Source organism: Lycium ferocissimum, chromosome 3, assembly GCF_029784015.1.
Source record: "Lycium ferocissimum isolate CSIRO_LF1 chromosome 3, AGI_CSIRO_Lferr_CH_V1, whole genome shotgun sequence".
Taxonomy (NCBI): domain Eukaryota; kingdom Viridiplantae; phylum Streptophyta; class Magnoliopsida; order Solanales; family Solanaceae; genus Lycium; species Lycium ferocissimum.
The window spans coordinates 1216216-1238449 of NC_081344.1; the positions used below are offsets into that span (position 1 = coordinate 1216216).

General features: G+C 37.0%; 1 long non-coding RNA gene and 4 pseudogenes across 1 annotated transcript in view; 4 read left to right on the plus strand and 1 right to left on the minus strand.

The window, feature by feature from the left end:
• Nucleotides 1-2950: 2950 nt before the first annotated feature.
• Nucleotides 2951-5331, plus strand: LOC132050728 (vesicle-fusing ATPase-like; annotated as a pseudogene).
• A 57-nt stretch (nt 5332-5388) lies between these two features.
• Nucleotides 5389-10888, plus strand: LOC132050729 (putative germin-like protein 2-1; annotated as a pseudogene).
• A 4870-nt stretch (nt 10889-15758) lies between these two features.
• On the plus strand, nt 15759-16954 carry LOC132050730 (putative germin-like protein 2-1; annotated as a pseudogene).
• Nucleotides 16955-16989: 35 nt separating this feature from the next.
• LOC132050731 (probable ribosome biogenesis protein RLP24) lies at nt 16990-18561 on the plus strand (annotated as a pseudogene).
• Nucleotides 18562-20098: 1537 nt separating this feature from the next.
• LOC132049159 (uncharacterized) overlaps nt 20099-22234 on the minus strand; it is a 45243-nt gene continuing 43107 nt past the window's right edge. Inside the window, exon 3 of the long non-coding RNA XR_009413058.1 lies at nt 20099-20234. This is a non-coding gene — a long non-coding RNA (uncharacterized LOC132049159). The remainder of the gene's footprint in view (nt 20235-22234) is intronic.

Here is a 22234-nt window from a genome sequence, read left to right on the forward strand (position 1 = left end):
ACGACGTCGGTCAAGGCGGACACGAGACCTTCACGACTACAAAGAGGGTGATTGAAAACCTAATGTATATACGATAAGATTCTTAAGTCATCGGACTTGGCGAAATTAGGCTCGTCATGAAAGTGAAGTATAAGTTATGTTTGGGAAGCAGATTTCGCTGGTGTTGAACTAACGAATGTTTAGCGAGGATTTAAGGACAAGTTATAATGCCTATTAGATCGTTAAGGAAGTGTTGCACAAATACCAAGAAGGTTCCATAAGGATTCGAGATCAAACGAAGCGACGAGAACGAAATCGAAAAAACTGGGGATTATACGGCCGTATATACGGACCGTATATTTTATACGGCCCGTAGATCTGGCCGTAGAACCCTTCCAGTGAAGGGTGATTTTTCTGGAGATTCTGGAAGAAACATACGGTCCAATATACGGACCGTATAAATTGTACCTGACCGTATATCGAACCGTATATTCCGGTCGGGTCCGAATTCTATTTTTATACATGCACGGTTTTCCTTCTTTTTCTCACTTCACTTCTCAAACACTCTCCAAAACTCTAGAATTTCCTCCATACCACACTAACACATATCTAAGGAGGGAAATTAAAGAATCAAACACCAAAATTTAGTAGAATCAAGGGTGAAAATGCTTCCGAAAGATTGATAGAGGTTGAAAATCTCTTTGGTAGTCAAGTGGAGTTCTTCTCAAGTGGAGTATTTTTATCCAAAGATCATCCTTACATAATCAAGGTGAGTATTACAATTATTTCATGGTAATAATGATGTTGAGGGAATACTATGTAAATGATAAGCATGGAGTTGTATTGTAATTATGGTCATGGGGAATTCCGGAAATGAGTTTAGAGGTTGAATAATGTTTAACTTGAGGGAAATTTGCGTATTATGATATTATGGATGTTGTTGTGTTTCTTGGGAGCCGTTTTGTTGTATGAGAAAGTTGTAAACAAACGAAATGTCGCCCAATTTTCGTTAGCCTTATCCGCTTTAGTTTAAACTTAAGTGTGCCTTCAACAATCTAACCTTCGTACGAACCCTCTTATATGTAATCAAAAGTCGGAAGGAGAGCTTTTTAGTCGACGTCATTAAGGAGACACAAAGGTATGTAAGGTTACCCTTTTTCCTTTCTTTCAAGGCATGATCCCTATATTTGATTCCATAAATGTCATTCAACATATTCTACTCCTTTAAATGCCAAAAGTTTATAGTTCCTGAAGAATCTTACAATGACTCCAATTCGAAAGATTTTTGAGCTTAACCTTCCAAATGACTTCATGACGCGACTGAGTGGGCTATAAAGCATATGGCCACTGCTCGTGTTTAAGTGAGCTATATTACATATGGCCCTGTTATAAAGCATATGGCTTCAAACTATGTCCGAGCTATATTACATACGGCCGTAGTTACGTCATGGATCACCGTACACGATCTAATGATGATGATGATGTCATAACGTACTCGGAGGTTTACGACCTTATGTCACTCCGAGAAAGCGCACTTTTATTTGGGCTCTCATGCATGATACGTATATGATATGTATATATATGTATATATATGATATGTATATGTATATGTGATACGGGGAAAGAGAGGCGCTATGACGCATAGCCACCTCCGATCACCGACATACTATGATATCATCCCGACGCGGCTATATGGGGTAATGGATCGGGCCGTACGTTCCACGGCGATATATGGACGGCCGCCTCGCCCCGCAAAGAATACATGATATGATATGTTACGCGTACGTACGCATGGCTCCGCCTTAAGAGGCACGTGAAGCACGCCTATCTTTTCACCTTTGTTTTATCTTTGTTCTTCTCTCGTTACATTTTGCGATATATGCCTTACATACTCGCACATTATTCGTATTGACATCTTTTTATTTTTTCGGATGCCGTGCTCATGCCCACAGTGTAGACAGAGACGACCCAGCCCTCCAGAGTCGACCCGCTTATATCGGAGCACTTCCACAGACCGAGGCGCCGTCTCTCGATATATTTTTTTGTGTATATACGGGTATGATTCTGGGTCCCCGTCCATCTTCATGATCTCAGAGTTTCACTGAGGCTCGTAGATACTGTACGTGGCAACGGATGTTACGTGACGCTCACGTATATTGTACATATTATTCTTTTGCTGCCGTGAGGGCTTACATATGTGGATGTATGTACATGTTTTATGGAGCTTATATGTGTACAGGTTAAGGCGATAGTAGTACGATGTATGGTGCTCGGTAGCTAGTTCCGAGTACCCGTCACGGCCCTCTAGGCGGGTCGTGACAACCACTAGTCGGGTTTTTTTTTTTCTCAGTTTGACTCGGGTTATCGGTTTGGTGTGGTTTGTTGGCTTTCTTTGTACACCCCTAATGCTAGAACTAGAAAACTCATCCCTATTAATGATAAATTTTCTTCACACAAACATAAACTCTTCCTAAGCCAGTTTCAATGCAATGATAATTTAGGGCTATTTTCAAGGCTTTCAAAACATTCCAGTTTTTTTTGTGCCCTAACTATTTAACTACCATATGATATCCCAGTGTTCTCAGTACTTGTGTAGTTAATTTTGGTGATTAGAGTGTAAATTTTTCTAATTACTTTGTGAAAAGAATCCCACTATAATCAGGACTTGGAGTCCAACGCAATACAAGTACCTACCTGTTTGTGAAAACCATTTAATTTGGTCCTAATTAATTTGTGAAAAGGAATACCACTATAATTAAGAATTGGAGTCCAACGAAAGTAAGTAAACCCAAGTAGTCCTATAAATTTGGTGAGCCTTGGAGAATACATGTTACATAGAACCCACCTTTGTTACATCTTTTCCCTTAAGAGCAAAGCAAAAAACAATATTTTCTAGTACTCATATTTCTTCTTACTCAAAAAATTCATACGTTGATCTCATTTATTCTAGAGTATTTTGAATTGAAGAAAAATGGCAGAGAGGACAATGATGGTAACTAGCACGCCGGAGAAAGCTCTTGCTTACACCAATTGTGCATATTGTTCTCCTACAGATATCGAAGACTTCGTTGTCCCTGGATCCAAGTTCGCCTATGCACTCGTTGCTGATGCTTTCGTTCTCACTCTTGTTGCCCACGAAAAAATTCCTAGTGGTCAGCTTGGTCTTAATGAGATTCAATGACGCTATGCCAAAGTTTCTACTGGAGACGACATATCCGTTAAAAGATTTGTTCCACCTGATCAAGACTTCAACCTTGCTTTGCTTACCCTGGACTTGGAGTTTGTGAAAAAAGGGACCAAAGATGAGCAGGTGGTGGATGCAGTTTCGTTGGCTAATCAAGTTCGGAAGAGATTTGCCAATCAGATTATGATAACTGGGCAAAAGGTGCATTTGAGTATCAAGGCAATGGTTATATATTCAGTGTGAATCAAGCTACCGTGGAGGGGCAAGAAAAATCTAATATCGAAGGAGGGATGGTTTCAGCTGACACATACATTATATTTGAAGCTGCAAACTCTAGTGGTATAAAGATTGTCAACCAGCATGAAGCTGCTAGCAGCAGCATCTTTAGGCAGAAAGAATTCAATCTTGAATCATTGGGTATAGGTGGTCTAAGTGCAGAGTTTGCTGATGTATTTCGAAGAGCTTTTGCTTCGAGGGTTTTCCCTCCACACGTGGCAAGCAAGCTTGGTATCAAGCATGTTAAGGGAATGTAGCTCTTTGGACCTCCTGGTATAGGGAAGACTCTAATGGCTCGGCAGATTGGAAAAATGCTAAATGGAATGGAACCAAAGATCGTCAATGGACCTGAAGTGTTAAGCAAGTACATCGGTGAAACTGAAAAAAATGTGAGGGATTTGTTTGCTGATGCCGAGCAAGCCCAAAAAACTAAAGGTGACCAAAGTGAACTGCATGTTATCATTTTTGATGAGATTGATGCAATCTGTAAGTCTAGAGGATCAACTAGAGATGGAACTGGTGTACATGATAGCATTGTTAACCAGCTCCTCACTAAGATAGATGGAGTGGAATCTCTGAATAATGTTTTGCTCATTGGTATGACAAATAGGAAAGATCTGCTTGACGAAGCACTTATGAGGCCAGGAGGACTAGAAGTCCAAGTGGAGATTAGCCTTCCGGATGAAAATGGCCGACTACAAATTCTCCAGATTCATACAAACAAGATGAAAGAGAATTCCTTTCTTTCTCCTGATGTGAACTTGCAAGAACTTGCTGTCCAAAAATTATAGTGGTGCCGAACTTGAAGGTGTAGTCAAAAGTGCAGTATCCTATGCATTGAACAGGCAACTAAGTATGGATAATCTTACCAAACCAGTGGATGAGGAGAGTATAAAAGTCACTATGGAAGACTTTTTGCATGCCCTTAATGAAGTAAAACCTGCATTTGGTGCTTCCACTGATGACCTTGAACGGTTCAGACTTAATGGCATTGTGGACTGTGGTGAACGACATCAACACATTTACAGAAGAACTATGCTACTGGTCGAACAAGTTAAAGTCAGCAAAGGGAGTGTTAGGCTAAACGGTCCAAAGATACTCTTAACACGACGCGATATCGTCCGCTGGGGCCAAGCCGCATGGTTTTCCCCAAAAGGCCTCACATCATTAAGAGTATCCAACTCCTTATAAATAGCTTCCTTTTCTTTTCAGCCATCAATGTGGTACTTTGTTCGCACACACAACAGGGAGCCCCCTCATTACTTGTCTTCTGAAAGGCCCAAGTGGAAGTGGCAAGACTGCAATGGCAGCAACAGTTGGAATTGAAAGTGATTTTCCCTATGTCAAGATAATTTCTGCTGAAACTATGATTGGGCTCAGTGAAAGCAGCAAATGTGCTCAGATAGTCAAGGTATTTGAGGATGCATACAAGTCATCACTTAGTATAGTCATCCTTGATGGGATTGAAAGACTTCTAGAATATGTTGCAATTGGCCCTCGATTTTCAAATTTGATTTCTCAAACGATGATGGTGCTCCTTAAACGGCTTCCTCCAAAGGGTAAAAACATACTTGTGATTGGAACTACTAGTGAGGTCGGTTTCTTGGACTCGGTTGGCCTTTGTGATAATTTCTCGGTCACATACCATGTTCCACCACTGGAGACAGAAGATGCCAAGAAGGTGTTGCAACAACTTAATGTCTTCTCAAGCAGTGATGTTGATTCTGCTGCTGATAAATTAAATGGCATGCCCATCAAGAAACTATACATGGTTGTCGAAATGGCTGCTCAGGGTGATCATGGTGGGACAGCAGACGCCATTTATTCTGGCAAAGAAAAGATTAACATCTCACATTTCGAAAAATGTCTTCAGGACATTGTTCGATATTGAGTGCGTGTCTCGAGAAATTTAGGAAGGCATTGTTTTCCCATGGGCCGCTTTTTCACATATGCCCATTGACGGGGTTCTTCTATTCATGAATTATTTTGAGGTGTTTATTAGGATTTTTGGGAAGCTCAGTACTGTAATTAGCGATTTATTTTTAGTATTTGTTAGAGCTTATTCGAAACTTCATTTGCTTTCTTATCGCTTGTTTATTGGTACTCTTTTTTCTTATTTTCCTTTGTTTTTGTGCCAGTGAGTATTGTAATCTCTGTTAATCTGAATATAATAGCTTGAGAGAAGGATTGCTTGAAAAAAAAAAAAAAAAAGGTTAAAGAATCCCACTATAATCAGAATCGAGTCCGCTAATTCATTTTCCTTTATATACCCCGCAGTCCAATTTATCCGACATAGTTTGAATTAGCAAGAAGTTTAAGAAAGAAACAAAAAAAATTGAAACTTATGGTCTTATACAATGTCATAACGTTTGTGTAGTAGCTTCTCGTTAAAGGGTAAAAAACGAAACACAAAGTTTATTGTCAAATTAATGATTGTGTCGTTCTTTCTTGAAATGACTGAAAAAGAAAGCGTATCACATAAAATGGAACATATGTAGTATTATAATATGACTAGAAGATCAATGATTTGATGAATTTTCTCACTGTATTTTTTCCATTGTTTCCGTTAAGGTAAATGGATTAGCATGCAAAGATCCCAAGTCTGTTAAAGCAGAGGAATTTTTCTTCAGTGGCCTACATTTGGCTGGAAACACATCAAACACTTTTGGTTCTAAGGGCACTCCTGTTAATGTAGCTCAAATACTAGGACTTAACACTCTTGGCATCTCACTAGTTCGCGTCGACTATGCACCATTTGGAGAATTAATCCTCCTCACACTCACCCAAGCGCTACTGAAATACTCACAGTTGTTGAAGGTTCTCTTCAAGTTGGTTTTGTAACTTACAATCCTGAAAATCGCCTTATTAATAAGACTTGGTTGGGAAGAAACAAGTAATAACCAAATTGCACGACGAGGTAACAGCGGAAGAAATATCCAAGTTCGAAACTTCCCACACTATTTGAATCAAGAGAAAGACAATAAACACTAGCACAAACGGAAATCCAGAAAAAATAGCCTATACCAACAATAAAATAGCAAAGCAAGCAAAAATAAATCGAATGGAAGAGACACCAAATTTACGTGGTAAAAACCCTCCAATGTGAAGAGAGAAACATCCACCTGACCTCCGCCCACAAAAGCTCCACTATAAACAACAAGAAGAGTTATAACAATGTTATCCAAATGGCTACAACAACAAAGCCAAGCACGGAAAGCAACAATACATAAAAGATAATAGCACCAAAACTAGCGAAGAAACGAGAGAAATCACCCCAAAAATGCCCATCGTCGATACTCGAAAACTAGAGCTACAAGACCACAAAATCCGATCTCCACCGTTGAAATCGAAGAACCGATGTTTAGAACCTCACCAAATTTCAAAGACGTCCAACGGTAACGAATCTAGAAACTTAATTTAAAATGCGTGACCGCCGTAGCAGAAAATTTCGGACGAAAATCGCTTTCTCACGTCTCTATATGGCTGCTATGAATTCACTCTTGTGTTATGAAAATATGACCTAAATTGATCCTATATATAGAGGAATTTTTGGGCAAAATGGTCCGGACCAAATCGATCGGGTTTTATTAATCTAATTCCACATGTAAAAGGAAAACCCAAAATCCAATAGATTGGGTTTTATTAATCCAATTCCACATAGGAAGGGAAAACCCAAAACCTAACAATTCTCCCCCTCCCCGACTATGTGGAGAAACCGCCATCCGGCGATCAAGCAACGCTTAAATCTAGACTCATAGCCAAGCCTTGTGACAACCCGAATAGATGACATCTTCACAAACGGAGAAATGGTTTCATCAAAATCAACTCCCTTCTTCTCCGATTAAGTTCTGACAACCAATCTAGTCTTGTACCGTGAACCGGGTTACCATCTTTATGTTTCACCCTAAAAGCCCACCGTTTTTCAAAGCTTTTCCGTCTCTGGTGGCTTAACCGCATCAAACGTATGATTATTAAGGATTTAATCTCATCTTGCATATCATCAAACCACCTTTCTTTTTCTTCACTATCCATGGCCTCATCAAAACTTTCGTGTTCTCCCCATCAGTCAAGAGTACAAACTCATTGAGAGAATAACAAGATAAAGGTACTTTTCTCTCTAATGCATCTTCCGAGAGAACTCTCTAACATCAATAAGAATCGGTTACCAACCACATCATCTTCCACCGAGCATCAACAACTTCATGCCGGTCATTCGAACATGATCACTATCTTCATTATCAACTTGATCTTTATTATTTTGAAGATTTTCTTCTTGCAATAGTCACAAGAATCGGATCAACATCAACTAAGCTCTTCATTGCTTTCCGAGAATCAACCTTCTCGCCTTTTGTCAAAATCTTCAATTGTCCGGTCTTCAAAGAACACAACATCACGGCTTCTAACAAGTTTCTTCTCAACCGGATCATAGAAACGATAGCCAAATTCGTCTCGACCATAACCAATGAAGACACACCGCTAGTTTAACTTTCAAATTCACCTCTCATCCTTAGGAACATGCACAAAGGCCTTACACCCGAAGACTCTCGATGAGCATAAGAGATATCCTTACCAAACCAAACTCGTCGTGACATCACCATCCAAAGCAAATGTAGGAGATAAATTGATAACATAAGCAACAAGATTAAATGCTTCTCGCCTAAAATGAATCTGCAACTTAGCATCCGAAAGCAAAGATCTAACCCTCTCAACTAGAAAGCCCGTTCATCCTCTTTGCTAAACCATTTAACCGAGGAGTCTTTGGAAGTTTTCACGCCGAATACCCCGTCTACAATAATTATCAGTATGGACCAATGTATTCACCACCATTGTCCGAGCGGATACATTTTAATTTCTTCCTCGTTCGTCTTCAACCAAGGCCCGAAAAAGTCTTGAACACATCAAGTACTTGATCCTGACTTCAAAGGAAATACCCGTAGCTCTATGAAATGATCATCAATAAAAGTCACAAAGTAAAGTGCACCACCACGAGAGCTTACTTTAAAAGGACCACACAAATCAGAATGTACCAACTCCAGCAAATCCAGCTTTCTTGAAGGCGAATGACTGTGAAAAGAAACTCTTTTCTGTTTCCCGGCTAAGCAATGAACACATCTCTTTAACTTTGCTCGTTTCTAATTCCCGTAAAGCAAATTCTTCTTAGCCAAGTTATCAATCCCCTTCTCGCTCATATGACCAGTTTCTATGCCATAATTCCATGAAGTATCATTCTCCACCAAATTTACCGAGTCACCACAAATGGAGCCCCGAAATAAGTACAAGTCAAACATCTTGTTACCTCGAGCCACAACTATTGAACCTTTAAGAAGCTTTCACTGGCCACCACCAATGGTTTGATCATAACCATCATCATCAAGCTTTCCTACAGAAATTAAATTCAGACGAACATCCGAGCATGCTTGACATTGTTAAGAACCAACCTCGAACCGTTCTTACTTTTCAAGCATCGTGCCAATACCAAGTACCTCAATCTCACTATCATCCGCCATTCGTAAATTTTCAAAATTACTCCGAGTATGTTAAGAAATAATTCCTTCTTTGGCGTGACATGAGAAGTGGCACCTGAATCCACAAACTGTAACTCATCACAAACAAGATTGATATCATTTTTACCACAAGCAACAAGATCATTTTCGAACAACAAGAACACGATTTTCATTATCGCCTTCTTTTCTTTTGCCTTTTCTGTTTTTTCTTAAACTTGTAGCAATGTTTCTTGATGTGCCCTTTTAAGTGACAATAGTCACATTTAAGAGTCTTGTACCTCGAGGATCTTGACTTGCTTCTACTTTTGCCTTTGTCATTCTGACAACTGAAGTTACTTCTCCCCCGTCTTCGCAACCAAAACATCGGAGCGAAGTCAAGACGAAGCTTCGAGATCTTCTTCTCATCTCTTCATTCAAAACACCACTCTTAGCATATTCCATAGTTACACCATCATCGGGAGCAAAATTATTCAAAGAAACTCAAGAGTTTCCCAAGAGTTTCCATTCCGTATACTCGATCATGACACCTCGAAAATCATCGATATGATCGAAATAAGGGTGCCCCTCTTTCGTATCTAATATTCATCAATTGTTTGAAGGAACAACTTATTATTGCCTCAAGCATAAAGTGTCTCGAGCTTTTCCCACAAGCTTTTAGCATTTGTCTCATTCACACATGATTTTGAACATTATCTTCAACCCACTGCCTAATATAGCCACAAACCTGTAAGTACTCAAATTTCCAATCCTCATCTTCAATAGACTCGGGTTTCTTAGAAGCAAACACAGGTAAATGCAATTTCTTGACAAATAGAAGATCCTTCATCTGCTTCCAAATATGGTAATTATCGCATTTAAAACAAATCATCTTGCTCATATTTGCCTCCATCATTCAAATAGACAATTGACACAACCAAATACAACCACAAGCTCTGATACCACTCGTCAAGTTAAGCAAGCAATAACCAAATTGCACGACGAGGTAACAGCGGAAGAAATACCCAAGCCGAAACTTCCCACACTATTTGAATCAAGAGAAGATAATAAACACTAGCACAAACAGAAATCCAGGCAGTAGCTATACCAACAATAAAATAGCAAAGCAAGCAAAAATAAATCGAATGGAAGAGACACCAAATTTACGTGATAAAATCCCTTCAATGTGAAGAGAACATCCACTCGACCTCCTACCACAAAAGCTCCACTATAAACAACAAAAGTTACAACAATATTCTCCAAATGGCTACAACAACAAAGCCAAGTACGGAGCAACAATACATAAAAGATAGCACCAAAACTAGCGAAGAAAGGAGAGAAATCACCCCCAAAAATAAGCTACTGTTCGTACTCGAAAACTGGAGCTACAGACCACAAAATCTGATCTCCACCATTGAAATAGAAGAACCAGATGTTGAGAACCTCCAGTTCAAATTTCAAAGACGATCCAAACTAGCGAATTGAAAACGCAATTTCAAGCGGGACGTCAGAAAGCGTAAAATTTCGGACGAAAATCGTTTTCTCTCTCACATTTTTCTCTCTATATGGCTTTTGCATGAATTCACTCTTGTGTTATGAAAATAAGACCTAAATTGATCCTATATATAGAGGAATTTTTGGGCAAAATGGCCTAATCCAAATTAGATTGGGTTTTAGTTATCCAATTCCACATAGGAAGGAAAACTCAAAAACCTAATTGGATTGGGTTTTATTAATCCAATTTCACATAGGAAGGAAAAACCCAAAAACCTAACAATAAGGTCCTTAGAAAAGGCAATACGTTCGTTTTTCCTATTGGACTTGTTCACTACCAACGCAACGTGTGGTATGGAAATGCTATTGTCAAGCGACCGAGCAGCCGTAATCCGGAGTCATAGCAACAGATGTTCTTGCCAAGGAGTTTCAAGTTGATAAAAGTGTAGCCACTCTGATACAACAAAAATTATAAGCAGCAAGTTTACTTACAAAAGGACCAATGTTGACATAATTTGTTTGTTCTGTGCAATGATAAAGGAGTGAGACATTTATTTTTTTACTGTGTGATGATTTATTTGTTCTAGAATTTTTATGTTGTATGTACTTTGATTTCATTCTTCACTTAATTTCTTGAAAGTTAATTGCAAAAGTAGATACAATGCAAGTGATGATCCTTTTTTGAGGAACTATAATAAGTTTGAGTTAATCGAACTTTTTAAATATCAAGAACCGAATTTGTTAGTATTCTAATCTGCAAGGACAATGACCACGATTGTCACGCCCCCAACCATGGCCTGGGCGAAACACTAAGACTCAAACCCATCGCATGCGACCGAGCGAACCACATGGCTTCATCGATCATCACGAGGCATAATACTTAGCGAATATAACGTGAACGCATGACGCAGCCTTACAAAAATGCAATAAGTCATAATACTTAATCAAAAATACTTATTTAAATACGAGTCCCGGAATAATACGAACGAGCTAAAATGGCTATACGACTTCGAAAGTGTCGATACGACATAACCGACTTGTCTAGTCTATGAAACCCTCTAACATGAGTCCGGAATACGGAAAACATACTCGCCGGACAAGTTCCCAAAGATACCTTAGACGCATAGCTAATCATACAATAAAGAGTTGACTAAACCCCGAATGAGACGGGCTCACCAATAAGCCGATACGAATGCCGTCCTACCGAGCAACGCGTCGTCCGTAACCGCACTGTGATCGTGAAAAACGCAGCTCCCGGCACTAAAAGACGTCAAAGACATCAATGTACCGGTATATAAAGCAACCGAATGAAATAATACGGGACATGAAATACATGATAGGATCGAAACTAAAACTCGAAACCCTCGGTCATGAACACGAGTATCCGATACGGACATAATTACATATAGATATATATAATATAGGTATAAGACATGAACCGAAACCGGATATAACCCGAACACGAGTACGAAGCGGAGTAAAGTCCGAAAACAACGAAATCAATGGAAATACAAATATATATATATATATATATATATATATATATATATATATATATATATATATATATATATATAACCGACAACATGGTCCGGTACTTGCGTCCTACCAAAGAACACTCACACCTTGTCGTGATATGAGATTTAAATAAAAATAAGCATGTAAGGATCCAACCGGATACAACGGGGCGCGTTGCTCCTTGCCGACAACCCTTATCCTACGGTGGCTACGTAGTTTCGTGATTTACCGAGCCTTCTGCTAACTAAGCAACTCCCAAAAACATGAACATGATATAGTTGGCTAAGAAGCCCATGATTTTCGTGAAATAACTTGTAAATAACTTGTAATCGTGATTTCACGAAATTAACTTGTAACATGGTTTCATGAAATGACTTGTAAATACGGTGTCATGAAATAACTTGTAAGCATGTTCTCGTTGATATAACATAAACATGGTTTCATATCAAATAGCTTGCAAAAAATGGGTTTGAACAATATAGTTACATAATATACTTGCGTGAAAACTTGTAAATCATGTAGAGTGTTTTCTTGAAAATAACATAATGATTCATAACTTGCATGTAGGAACCCATCGGATGCAACGTATGGGTTTGCATGAATTTCAGACGGATTCTCAATAATCATAATGAAATATCAAGAACTCAATGAAGAATTAATAATAATTCAATACATAATATAATCATGGGACATGGACCTAGGGTTATCATGAATATGGTTAAAAATCCTAGTTTTCGTAAAGATTCATACTTTTATGGAAGAAGAGGCGTGGGGAAGAACAATGATGTTCCCACACGTAGATAGCAACCCTACATACCTGGTAATGCTCCAAAACTTGAATTAAAGACTTGAACTTTGAAAGAGATTTCCAAAATCTTGAATCTTGAACCTTGAGATGGATTTTCTCGAAAACCCTAGGTTAGAAATGATGATTTCTTGTTTAGATCACAAGGATATATATTAGAATTGACTTGAAATGATTAGAATAGGCTTATCTTGGTGTTCTTGATGATGGGAGAGAATAGAAGGTCGTTCTAGGGCTTGGGGGTGTGAAGAATGAAGTGAAAAAGCCTTAAAACGAAGTTTTAAAATTGCTGTCGGACCCATTTTACACCCTATTTTACGTCCCGTAAAAGTTTTATGGACCTTAGATCCCACCGTAAATCAATTATAGTGATTTGGTCTTTCTGGACCAGTTTTACCGCCCAAATCTACGGCTCCGTATAATTTTTACTACTCGTAGATTCACCGTAAATCGACGAACAACGTTTTTAGTAAAAACAGTATAACGTTTTGTATAGATGTCTGTTTGACCTCCATAATATACCAGTGGAAAGGTATTTCAAAGATATAGAACTTTCAAGAAGGAAATTTTCCCAAATTCCTTACAGATTTTTCCGTATACTCATTTTAATTGAGATATGGTGCAAACTCACTTGAAAACACGCTCCGTAGGTAGCTTCCGACTTTCCTTTGCTCAAGGACTCTTCTCATGTCTTGATTGGGTTTCAAACACCATTTATACACTACTCAAATTGGGTTCATTATACTCCCATCTTACGAGTCAAATCTTAGCCCGAATGCACGAGGTGTTACAGTGATCACCTCTAAATCAGCCTAAAATCCAAACAATGAACTCTAACACAGCCCTTGCTCCAAATGACATGAACTGAGTAAAAACAAGCATAACCAGATTGGCGTTAGCACTCGATGAATAGGATTGCTAGCTTTTAAATCTTATAGAATAGTCTAAAACAATAGCTGACAAACTCAAAATAATGATCAGTAACTTTTGTTATAAGATAACATCTTGTCCGGTGTAGTCTTCATGACATCAGATGCCTTCTATAACAAACTGTACCATACAAAACAATAACAACCACCACATACCTAGTGTGATCCCACAAGAGGGGTCTGGGGAGGGTAGGATGTACGTAGACCTTACATATACCTTTGTGAGGGCAGAGAAGATGTTTCCGAAAGACCCTCGGCTCGAAAGGAAAAAAAAATAAAAGAAGAGGAAAATAAAGGAAAATCGATGCAGCCATTAAAAAAATAATAATAAAAAGAAAATGACAGCAAAAGCGCAATAGATAGCGATACACATCGAAGAATAGACAACGACGCGATTACTAAATAATACTAATACTAAGAATACGTGTAGAGGGAGCTAGCCCCTACCTATATCTACCTTCTACCCTAATCCTCGACCTCCACATTTTCCTATTTAGGGTCATGTCCTCAGTAAGCTGAAGTTGTGTCATGTCCTGTCTTATCACCTCTCCCCTGTACCATAATTAATGTGAAACAGTTTAAGTGTATATCAAGATAACTTGAATTGCAACATCATCTAAATAGTTTAACCATGTCATTTAAAAGTTAATACCTACAACCTTCATGACTTATACTTGCGTACTGAAATCAAATCATAAAAAAAGTTACTACCATCAGAGGCGTATGTAGCCTATAAGGTTGGGGTTCAGCCCAACCCAAACTTTGACCTTGAGCCTAAATTTATGTGTAAAAAATTATTAAAATTGCAATAAATAGTAGATATGAACCCCTAACTTTAAAAATATAATGGGTTCAATGCTAAAAATCTATAGATTGAACCCATAAAATTTAAATCCTGGATCCGCCTCTGACTACCATATATAAAGTTGAGAATTATGACTGATTCAAAATCTTTTTTTACAAGGTAACATTTGTCCTAAAGAGTGTTCATGAACTCTTGTTTAGTATTCTTGCCTAGCTTTATTGCCAAATAACAGATTGAGCTATAATTTTATATGATGATCAGAACTGACATACAGTTCCTGTTATGACTTGTTAAATCAAAAGGCATAAACTAGAATTTGAAGCATAAAACTAGGCAGCTGTATTATTACACTCTCTAACTTTAGCATTCTCTGTATTTCTTTACCACAATATATTCTGTGATAAATGCATGTTGAGGTGTTCATTGGGCTTGGCTTAAATTTGTCTGTGAAAGGATACATCATGATTCATATGGTACATTGGTATCGTTGTTTTATGCATCCTGGGCATAGGCACTATAGCAATACTGGCCGAAAAATATTTTATAGAAATAACACTGCAACATCACTATTGATAGAACAAATGAAGAGCATGATTCCATAACAATGTTGAAGGATTGGGATAAAATTTTAAAACAAGAAATCAGTTAAACTTCTGTTAAATAAGTCCATTTGTCCATCCGAGGTATTCAAGAATCATGTTGTCCTTATAATTAGTCTTTTGGACCATTTCCTCTTGTCCTAAGCCGGCTAACCTCTTATTCTTGTCTTGTTTCTTCAAATTATATCATAATGATAGCAGAATCACAGAAATCCAAGACTGATTTGAGTAATTCTATAGCTAGAACAGGAATTCAATGGAAGAATTCGAGTGTATAGCTCAATTTAATGGAAAAGATAGAAATGATAGAGAAAGTAGAGTTCTTGTATTAAGAATCAAGTAATATGAAAGTGAATGAATACAATAGTGGGATCTACAACCACTTATAGCTAAATCTGAACAATCAACTCATAACCACTTCTAACTAACTTTCCCGCCACTGACTAATTCAGAATATCCCTCAACTAACTCCTAACTAACTGGATAGCTGACATGGCACTTAGCTAACTAACTTTTAACCAACTGAAATGATGAATAGACTATTACAATTAATCCCCAATTTCGTGTATCACATAATCACTTCAAATGACAGCTAATAGTTGTCAAAGTCTACATGTGTGGTTGGACGGCCCTTTAGAATATTTTCAATAAAGACACAAATTACTCACCAAAACTCAAAGCACTTTTACATGCATGAAGTCTTTTCTTTCTTCTATATAAGGAAACTATCTCTTATCAATCACTTCATCCCACAAAAAACATCTTTCTTCTCTTCCAATATAATCTCCTTACTCCTGCTAGCTTCTGTTCTTTGGTTCTTGCTGAATCTGATAGCACTTAATTTCTGCTATCTTGTGTTAGATTTTGAGCCAAGTCCAATGCAAGATTTTTGTGTTGCCGATCCCGCTAGCCCAGGTATGTAAATCACTAAATCGCGATCAATATCTCATTTTCCTCTCATATACTCCCCCCATCCCAATATGACACAGTTTGAATCTGCACCTAATTTAAGAAAAAATAAAAACTTTTGAAACTTGTGGACTTAAACGTGTCATAACATTTGTGTGGTTCTAAAAACTTCTCATTAAGGGTAAAATGAGAAGCGTCATTTCTTTTTGAAACAGAGTAAAAAGGAAAGTGTGTCGCATAAACTGGAATAGGTGGAGTTTATATTAGGACTACAAGATCAATGATTTGATGAATTTTCTCACTGTATTTTTTTTCCCATTGTTTCAGCTAAGCTTGCAAAAATCCCAAGTCTGTACAAGCAGAGGACTTTTTCTTCAGTGGCCTATATTTGACTGGAACACATCAAATACTTTTGGTTCTAAGGTCTCTCCTGTTAATGTAGCTCAAATAACAGGACTTAAAACTCTTGGTATCTCACTAGTTAGCGTAGATCATGCACCGTACGTTGGTAATTAACCCTCCACACACTCATCCAAGAGCTACTGAAATACCACAGTTCTTGAAGGTTCTCTTCAATTTGGTTTCATAACTTCAAATCCTGAGAATCGCCTTATTACAAAGGTCCTTAACAAAGGCGATACGGTTGTTTTTCCAATTGGACTAGTTCACTACCAATGAAACGTGGTATATGGAAATGCTGTTGCTGTTGCTGCTTTGAGTAGCCAGAATCCTGGTGTTATAAGCATTGCTAATGCAGTTTTCGGATCGGAGCCAGCTATTCAAGTGATGTTCTTGCCAAGGCTTTTCAAGTTGATGACACTGTTGTTGCTCAGATCCAATCACAGTTCTAAAGCAACAACAAATATGGAAACTTCAGAAGTGTTATTTGTCACTTTGTTTGGTTGTATTAATTCTGTGTGTTCAATTGTTTGATTCAACAGCTTGAAATTGTAATGTCGACTTTTTCTCTATAGCAATAGAACTATTGGCAAACATTTGCTTTGATTCTATATGGTACTGTCTCAAATTAAGTTGGGAAGTAAACACTTAGAATGTGTACTCTTAGTCAATGGCCTCACATACTTTTGGAAACATTAACTACTGAAAATTACTGAATATATAGTGAACCTAATGAAGATAGTTTGGTAGATATGTATTTAGAAGTTTACTTAAATCATAGGTGAAAGCATGCATGGTCATAGAAAATTTGTAATCATTTTATGTGTAAGACTATGCATGGATAGAAATCTTATGCATGGATAGAAATCTTATATTTTTTTCAGAATTTTAATTCAAACATACTTCCTTTTGTTTTGGTGTTTGTATAACCTACACAAAACCTTGTTTGCCACCCTCGAAGCAACTGTTCATGGCCATTATAAGGAAACTCTTTATGAAGGAGATACGCTAGTTATATTTATACATGAAAAATCGAGATCTGGTGATATATCAGAGGGTCTTCCAGAAACATGTGTTAGAAGTGTGTTCGATTGATTCGATATGACGACGTGACGACATCCATGAATTTAAAAAAGAGGGTTGAGGGGTGGAACAAATGTATAACAAGAATTCTTGGAAATTCGTTAACACTTGTTAGAGTATATATATTTTAAAAAATCTGTCACAAATATGAACACTCTTGCAACACACTTTATAGCTTGCTATAGTGAGACTTCATCATAAAATAGAAAAACAAAAAAACAAGGAGACCTTGTGAGTTGTGACACTGGATTCTTGGCTTGATACTGAAAATTCCTTTCCTGCTGCTACTACCTATTTGAAGGACTCAACATTTAAATTCGAGAGGAAGCATAATAGGCCGGAGAGATATGACAGGAATGTAACTGAGAACACTTTGAAGGCCATCAGGAAAATTGATAGAATCAAAGTTGACAGGGAGGCGAAACATATTAAAAAGAGGTTCCTTACTGTGCTTCATTTTTATTTATCATGTGCCTTTTCTTGCTATTAACATTAGTTGGCAAATAGGACAGGATGAAAGGAAAGAAAGCCAATGAGCAGAGAGAAAGAACGAAGGAGCTCGAGCAGTACATTCACTGCTCAAAGCTCCTGCTGTGCTTGACAAAGAGCCATCTCTTACACTGCCCATCAAGGTCAAGGTTTCGCCAAAGCAGTCAGATGAAAATCCCATGGAGGAATGAACATTTTGCTTCATATACAAACTAAAACACAATCAGATCATGCTTATTTTTATGGTATGTATAACATTTTGATTGCATATAACTGTCCTGATCTTGTACTGTATCAAGAGATACAGGCACTCTCTCTGTCGAATTTGGGTTGAATTTTTAGATCAAGAACTAAAGCCAGAAAATAGTATCTTTAGCAAGGTTCCTAGTTTGTCTTGACCATGGAATTATTGTCTTGGAGCTTTCTGTTACCCTTCCCCTCTGCCATCACAGTCTCTTTTATGTTCTCGTTTTGATCAAGAACTATGTTGTTTTGTGGTGGTTTAGTTTCTACTGTTGGCCTTGGTGGCTTCCTTGCACTTGTACATGTTTATGCATCTTCTGCAAATCAAACACACAAAAGCCAACAAATTCCAGAATAAACCAATAAGAAATAACTCATAAATTGAAGGAAATGATAGAATCTTGCGTGTTTGCATGCATTTCGAATAAGAATTTAACTTGTATACTAGTGTGAAGAACTTTTATATTATCAATGTATTTTACTTTTGGCTAGTAAGTATTTTCTAAATTACCAAATCAATGCTACCATAGATAGTTACAGTTTGCTTTCAAGTTACTTATAAGTTGAGGATGTAAATGCTTTTTACACTGTGAGTGTACAGAAGTTAGTGGTCAATAAAGTGAGTAAGTTGAGAATCATGAGGTCTCAGGTTCAAATTTCAACAGAGGCAAAAAAACATTTTGTGTTTTCTTCTCATCTGTTCGAGCCTTGGTAAGGACAATGTTATCTAATACCTGTGTTGTTGGGAGGTAACAAATATCTCATGGAATTAGTCGTCGTGCGTGCAAATTGACAAATTAAGACACACGATTATTAAAAAAAAAAAAAAAAGAAGATAAATGACAGCACAATTGCATGATGTGAATTGAAAAAAAAAAAAAAAAAAAAAAAAAAAAAGGAGGTAGTTGTTAACTCGCATGGCAATAGTTTTGAGCAGCTTTGCTTGTTTTTGGCCACTAAGCTATACACGAATGCCATCACTCGTTTTGTTTTTTTTGTTTTTTTAATGAATTTCTCATATATAAAAGACATATGACTTATGAGTCTTTCTTTTACAGTTATTATTTTGCATTTTTTTCGGTTTCCACTCTGCTTCATTCTTCTCGCCCTCCTTTTATGACTTAAGCAAAAGTGCCACACTTTTCGATAAAGATAAGTCGTGGTTTTGATTTTCAAAAAGCAAGAGCATATTCCATCGTTGTAAGTAGAGTTTACTACAATATGGCAAAACAAAAACTTGTATAAACACCTTTATTTGATGCGGTAATTTTTTTATATAGGATACCGTTGTGAATAGTAACGGATTTCAGAATTTAGACGCGATATCTTTTGAGTTGAAAGGGTAGTAGATCTAGTTTTACTTATACCGTGCGTGTATAGAGTTCAATCTCAAAGCACCAAATCCAATCATTGGATCCGCCATTGATAATGACGCAACAAAATGGCTGATAGTACTCATATTTTGAAGAAAACGATGAAGGAGAAATTCTCGAGGAGCAGTGAAGCATTATTCGAAATTCAAAGGATAGTGGACCTGTTTTTTCTCTATCCTTTTTCACTTAAACACCAGGCTATTAGGGTTCAAAACGTGCCTAATTCACACATCATTTGTTATACTCTTACTACTAGACCAAAGTTTGGGACAAGATAGCAAATAAGTTTTAGGGCAAATTTTCTCTGAACTCCCATTGTTTGCGATTTACGTTTCTCTCAAACAAAAGTTGTGTTGATAGCAACTACGGATGTATATAGGTAACTAACATATCATATTGCTCAAGGAAGACGAATTTTTTTAGCTCATGCTCTGCATAAGGAAAGTTCAACAACATTCCCTTCGACATTCATAGTTCGAAAATAAAATAGTATATATCTAAAGTTTCAAATGATCAAGTAGAGACACCTAACATGATAACAATAGCATATTACAATCATTATATTACAATCCCCACATAATTTGTACACGAACAAATAGACCCCTAACATGATAACCAAAGAAAAATAGGAAATAGAAGGACAATACAAGCACACCGTAGAAATAGCACCTCACTTGCCCTTCTCGGTTATCTTTTTGAAAAATAATCACTGTCATGAAATTTCAAATTTTACTGGTAAAACTCCATGCAAGCATCCTGAAGTTTTATTTGTGAAATTTGAAACTTCATGACATTGATTATTTTTCAACAAGAGCTAAAAAGTGGCTATTTGTGAATTTTACCACACAAGCATTACGACAAAATAAAATATCATACTATTTTTATATGTTGGGAGGAAAAAGGACCACTTTCTTGCTACTAGTTTCACTAATCATAAAAGCATTTTGGACTTGACTAACTTTAGACTAAGTACAAATGACTTATTATGATCTTTAACAAATAAGATTCCTAGTTAATTTGTTTTGATCTTTGAATTATCTTCTTGGAGCTTTGTGTTACTCTTCTCCTCTGTCATCGTAGTCCCTTTCTTGTCTTTGTAATCATTGTTTTGTGGTGGTTTAGTTTTTATGGGTGGCCTTGGTGGTGGCCTCCTTCTTGTATTTATGCATCTCCTGCAAATTAAACACAAAAAGTCCAACGAATTCAAGAAGAAATATTATCAATCAGAAATATATCACATGAATGTAATGATGAAACTGTCTAAATTTACTCTTCTGCTATACAAAATATTTTTCGATATATTTTTCACTTATGGTTAAGAATTATCCTCCGTTATCAAAGGCGGAACTAGGATTTTGAGTTTATGAATACAGATTCCAGAAAACACAGTTTACTGGGTTCTTGAAAATTATTTATAAATATTAAGTAGAATTTTTAACATAAATATAAGGTTTGAGTCAAGAACTATTAAGTTCTGTCGAACTCGTAGCCGAAGCTATAGCTCCACCTCTGTTCGTTATACTTCATGTTGGAGCTCCATCAGATCTAGTTAAAGGTAAATATGAGATTATTTTCTAACAACAAAGGTAAGAGTTGACATCAAAATTTAACGAAGATCGATAAATTAAGATATCTCATACAGTAAATAGCTATTTTCACGAATTTTTCCTTTAATAAAGATGATATAATGTTGCATGTTTGCATGCATTTTTGGAAGAAAATACTACGAGGTATAGTTGTTAACTCACATGGCTATTACTGTCTTGAGCAGACATGGCTTGAAGCTGGGAAATATTAGCATGGTTTTGGGCGCTAAGCTACGTGAAAAAGCCATTAGCAAAGAAATTGAAGTATCTAGCTAGTCTTATTGTGGTGTTCTTCATAAGGAAAGAAGTGATATATAAAGAGCAATATATCACTGTATAGGGCAATCATTGACCACTGAAAAAAAAAAAAAAAAAAAAAAAACAACAAAGAGAATTGTAAAGAAAGACTATACTTTTAGTGAAAGAGACATTAGTCTTCAGTGGCTTTCATTTCCGAAGGAGTAAAGTTTTGTGCAAAGACCATGTATAAATTCTTTACACCATTAATATATTACAACAACATGTAATTTCTTATTACGATCCGATGTCATATACTAAAATTGAATATAATTTGTCATACACCATTCTTTCCAAACTCCACTTGTGAAAATACATTGGATGTGTTATTGTATAGAAGGTGTTAAATCAAATTTAGTATGTTCTTTATACATTATATCGATATATATAACTTAAATTCTTTTCCGATTACTTTCACTTTATTATTCTTATATGTGCACAATTGTGGATAAGCATGTTTCACGATTTTCCTTATCTATTGGTTGCCCTTCCCCCCACCCCCCCCCCCCCCCCCCGCCCCCTCCTTTATTGTCCCATGCTGTTTGTCTTCTCACAATTGCGGCATGTGGTCAATTATGAGAAAGTGTCTTTTTTGTTTTCCGAGAAAAGGCACTCCTATTTGTTTTCTGGAAACATCGGGTTCGATTGTGATGGTTCTAATTTTTCATTTTTTGGTCAACAGCCCATCCAGACACAGCTTATTTTTCAGATGAAACAAACATCTTAATCCAAATTACTCCACCAAAAAAAAAAAAATGTATTTCTAAAAGCTTCTCCAAAAGACAT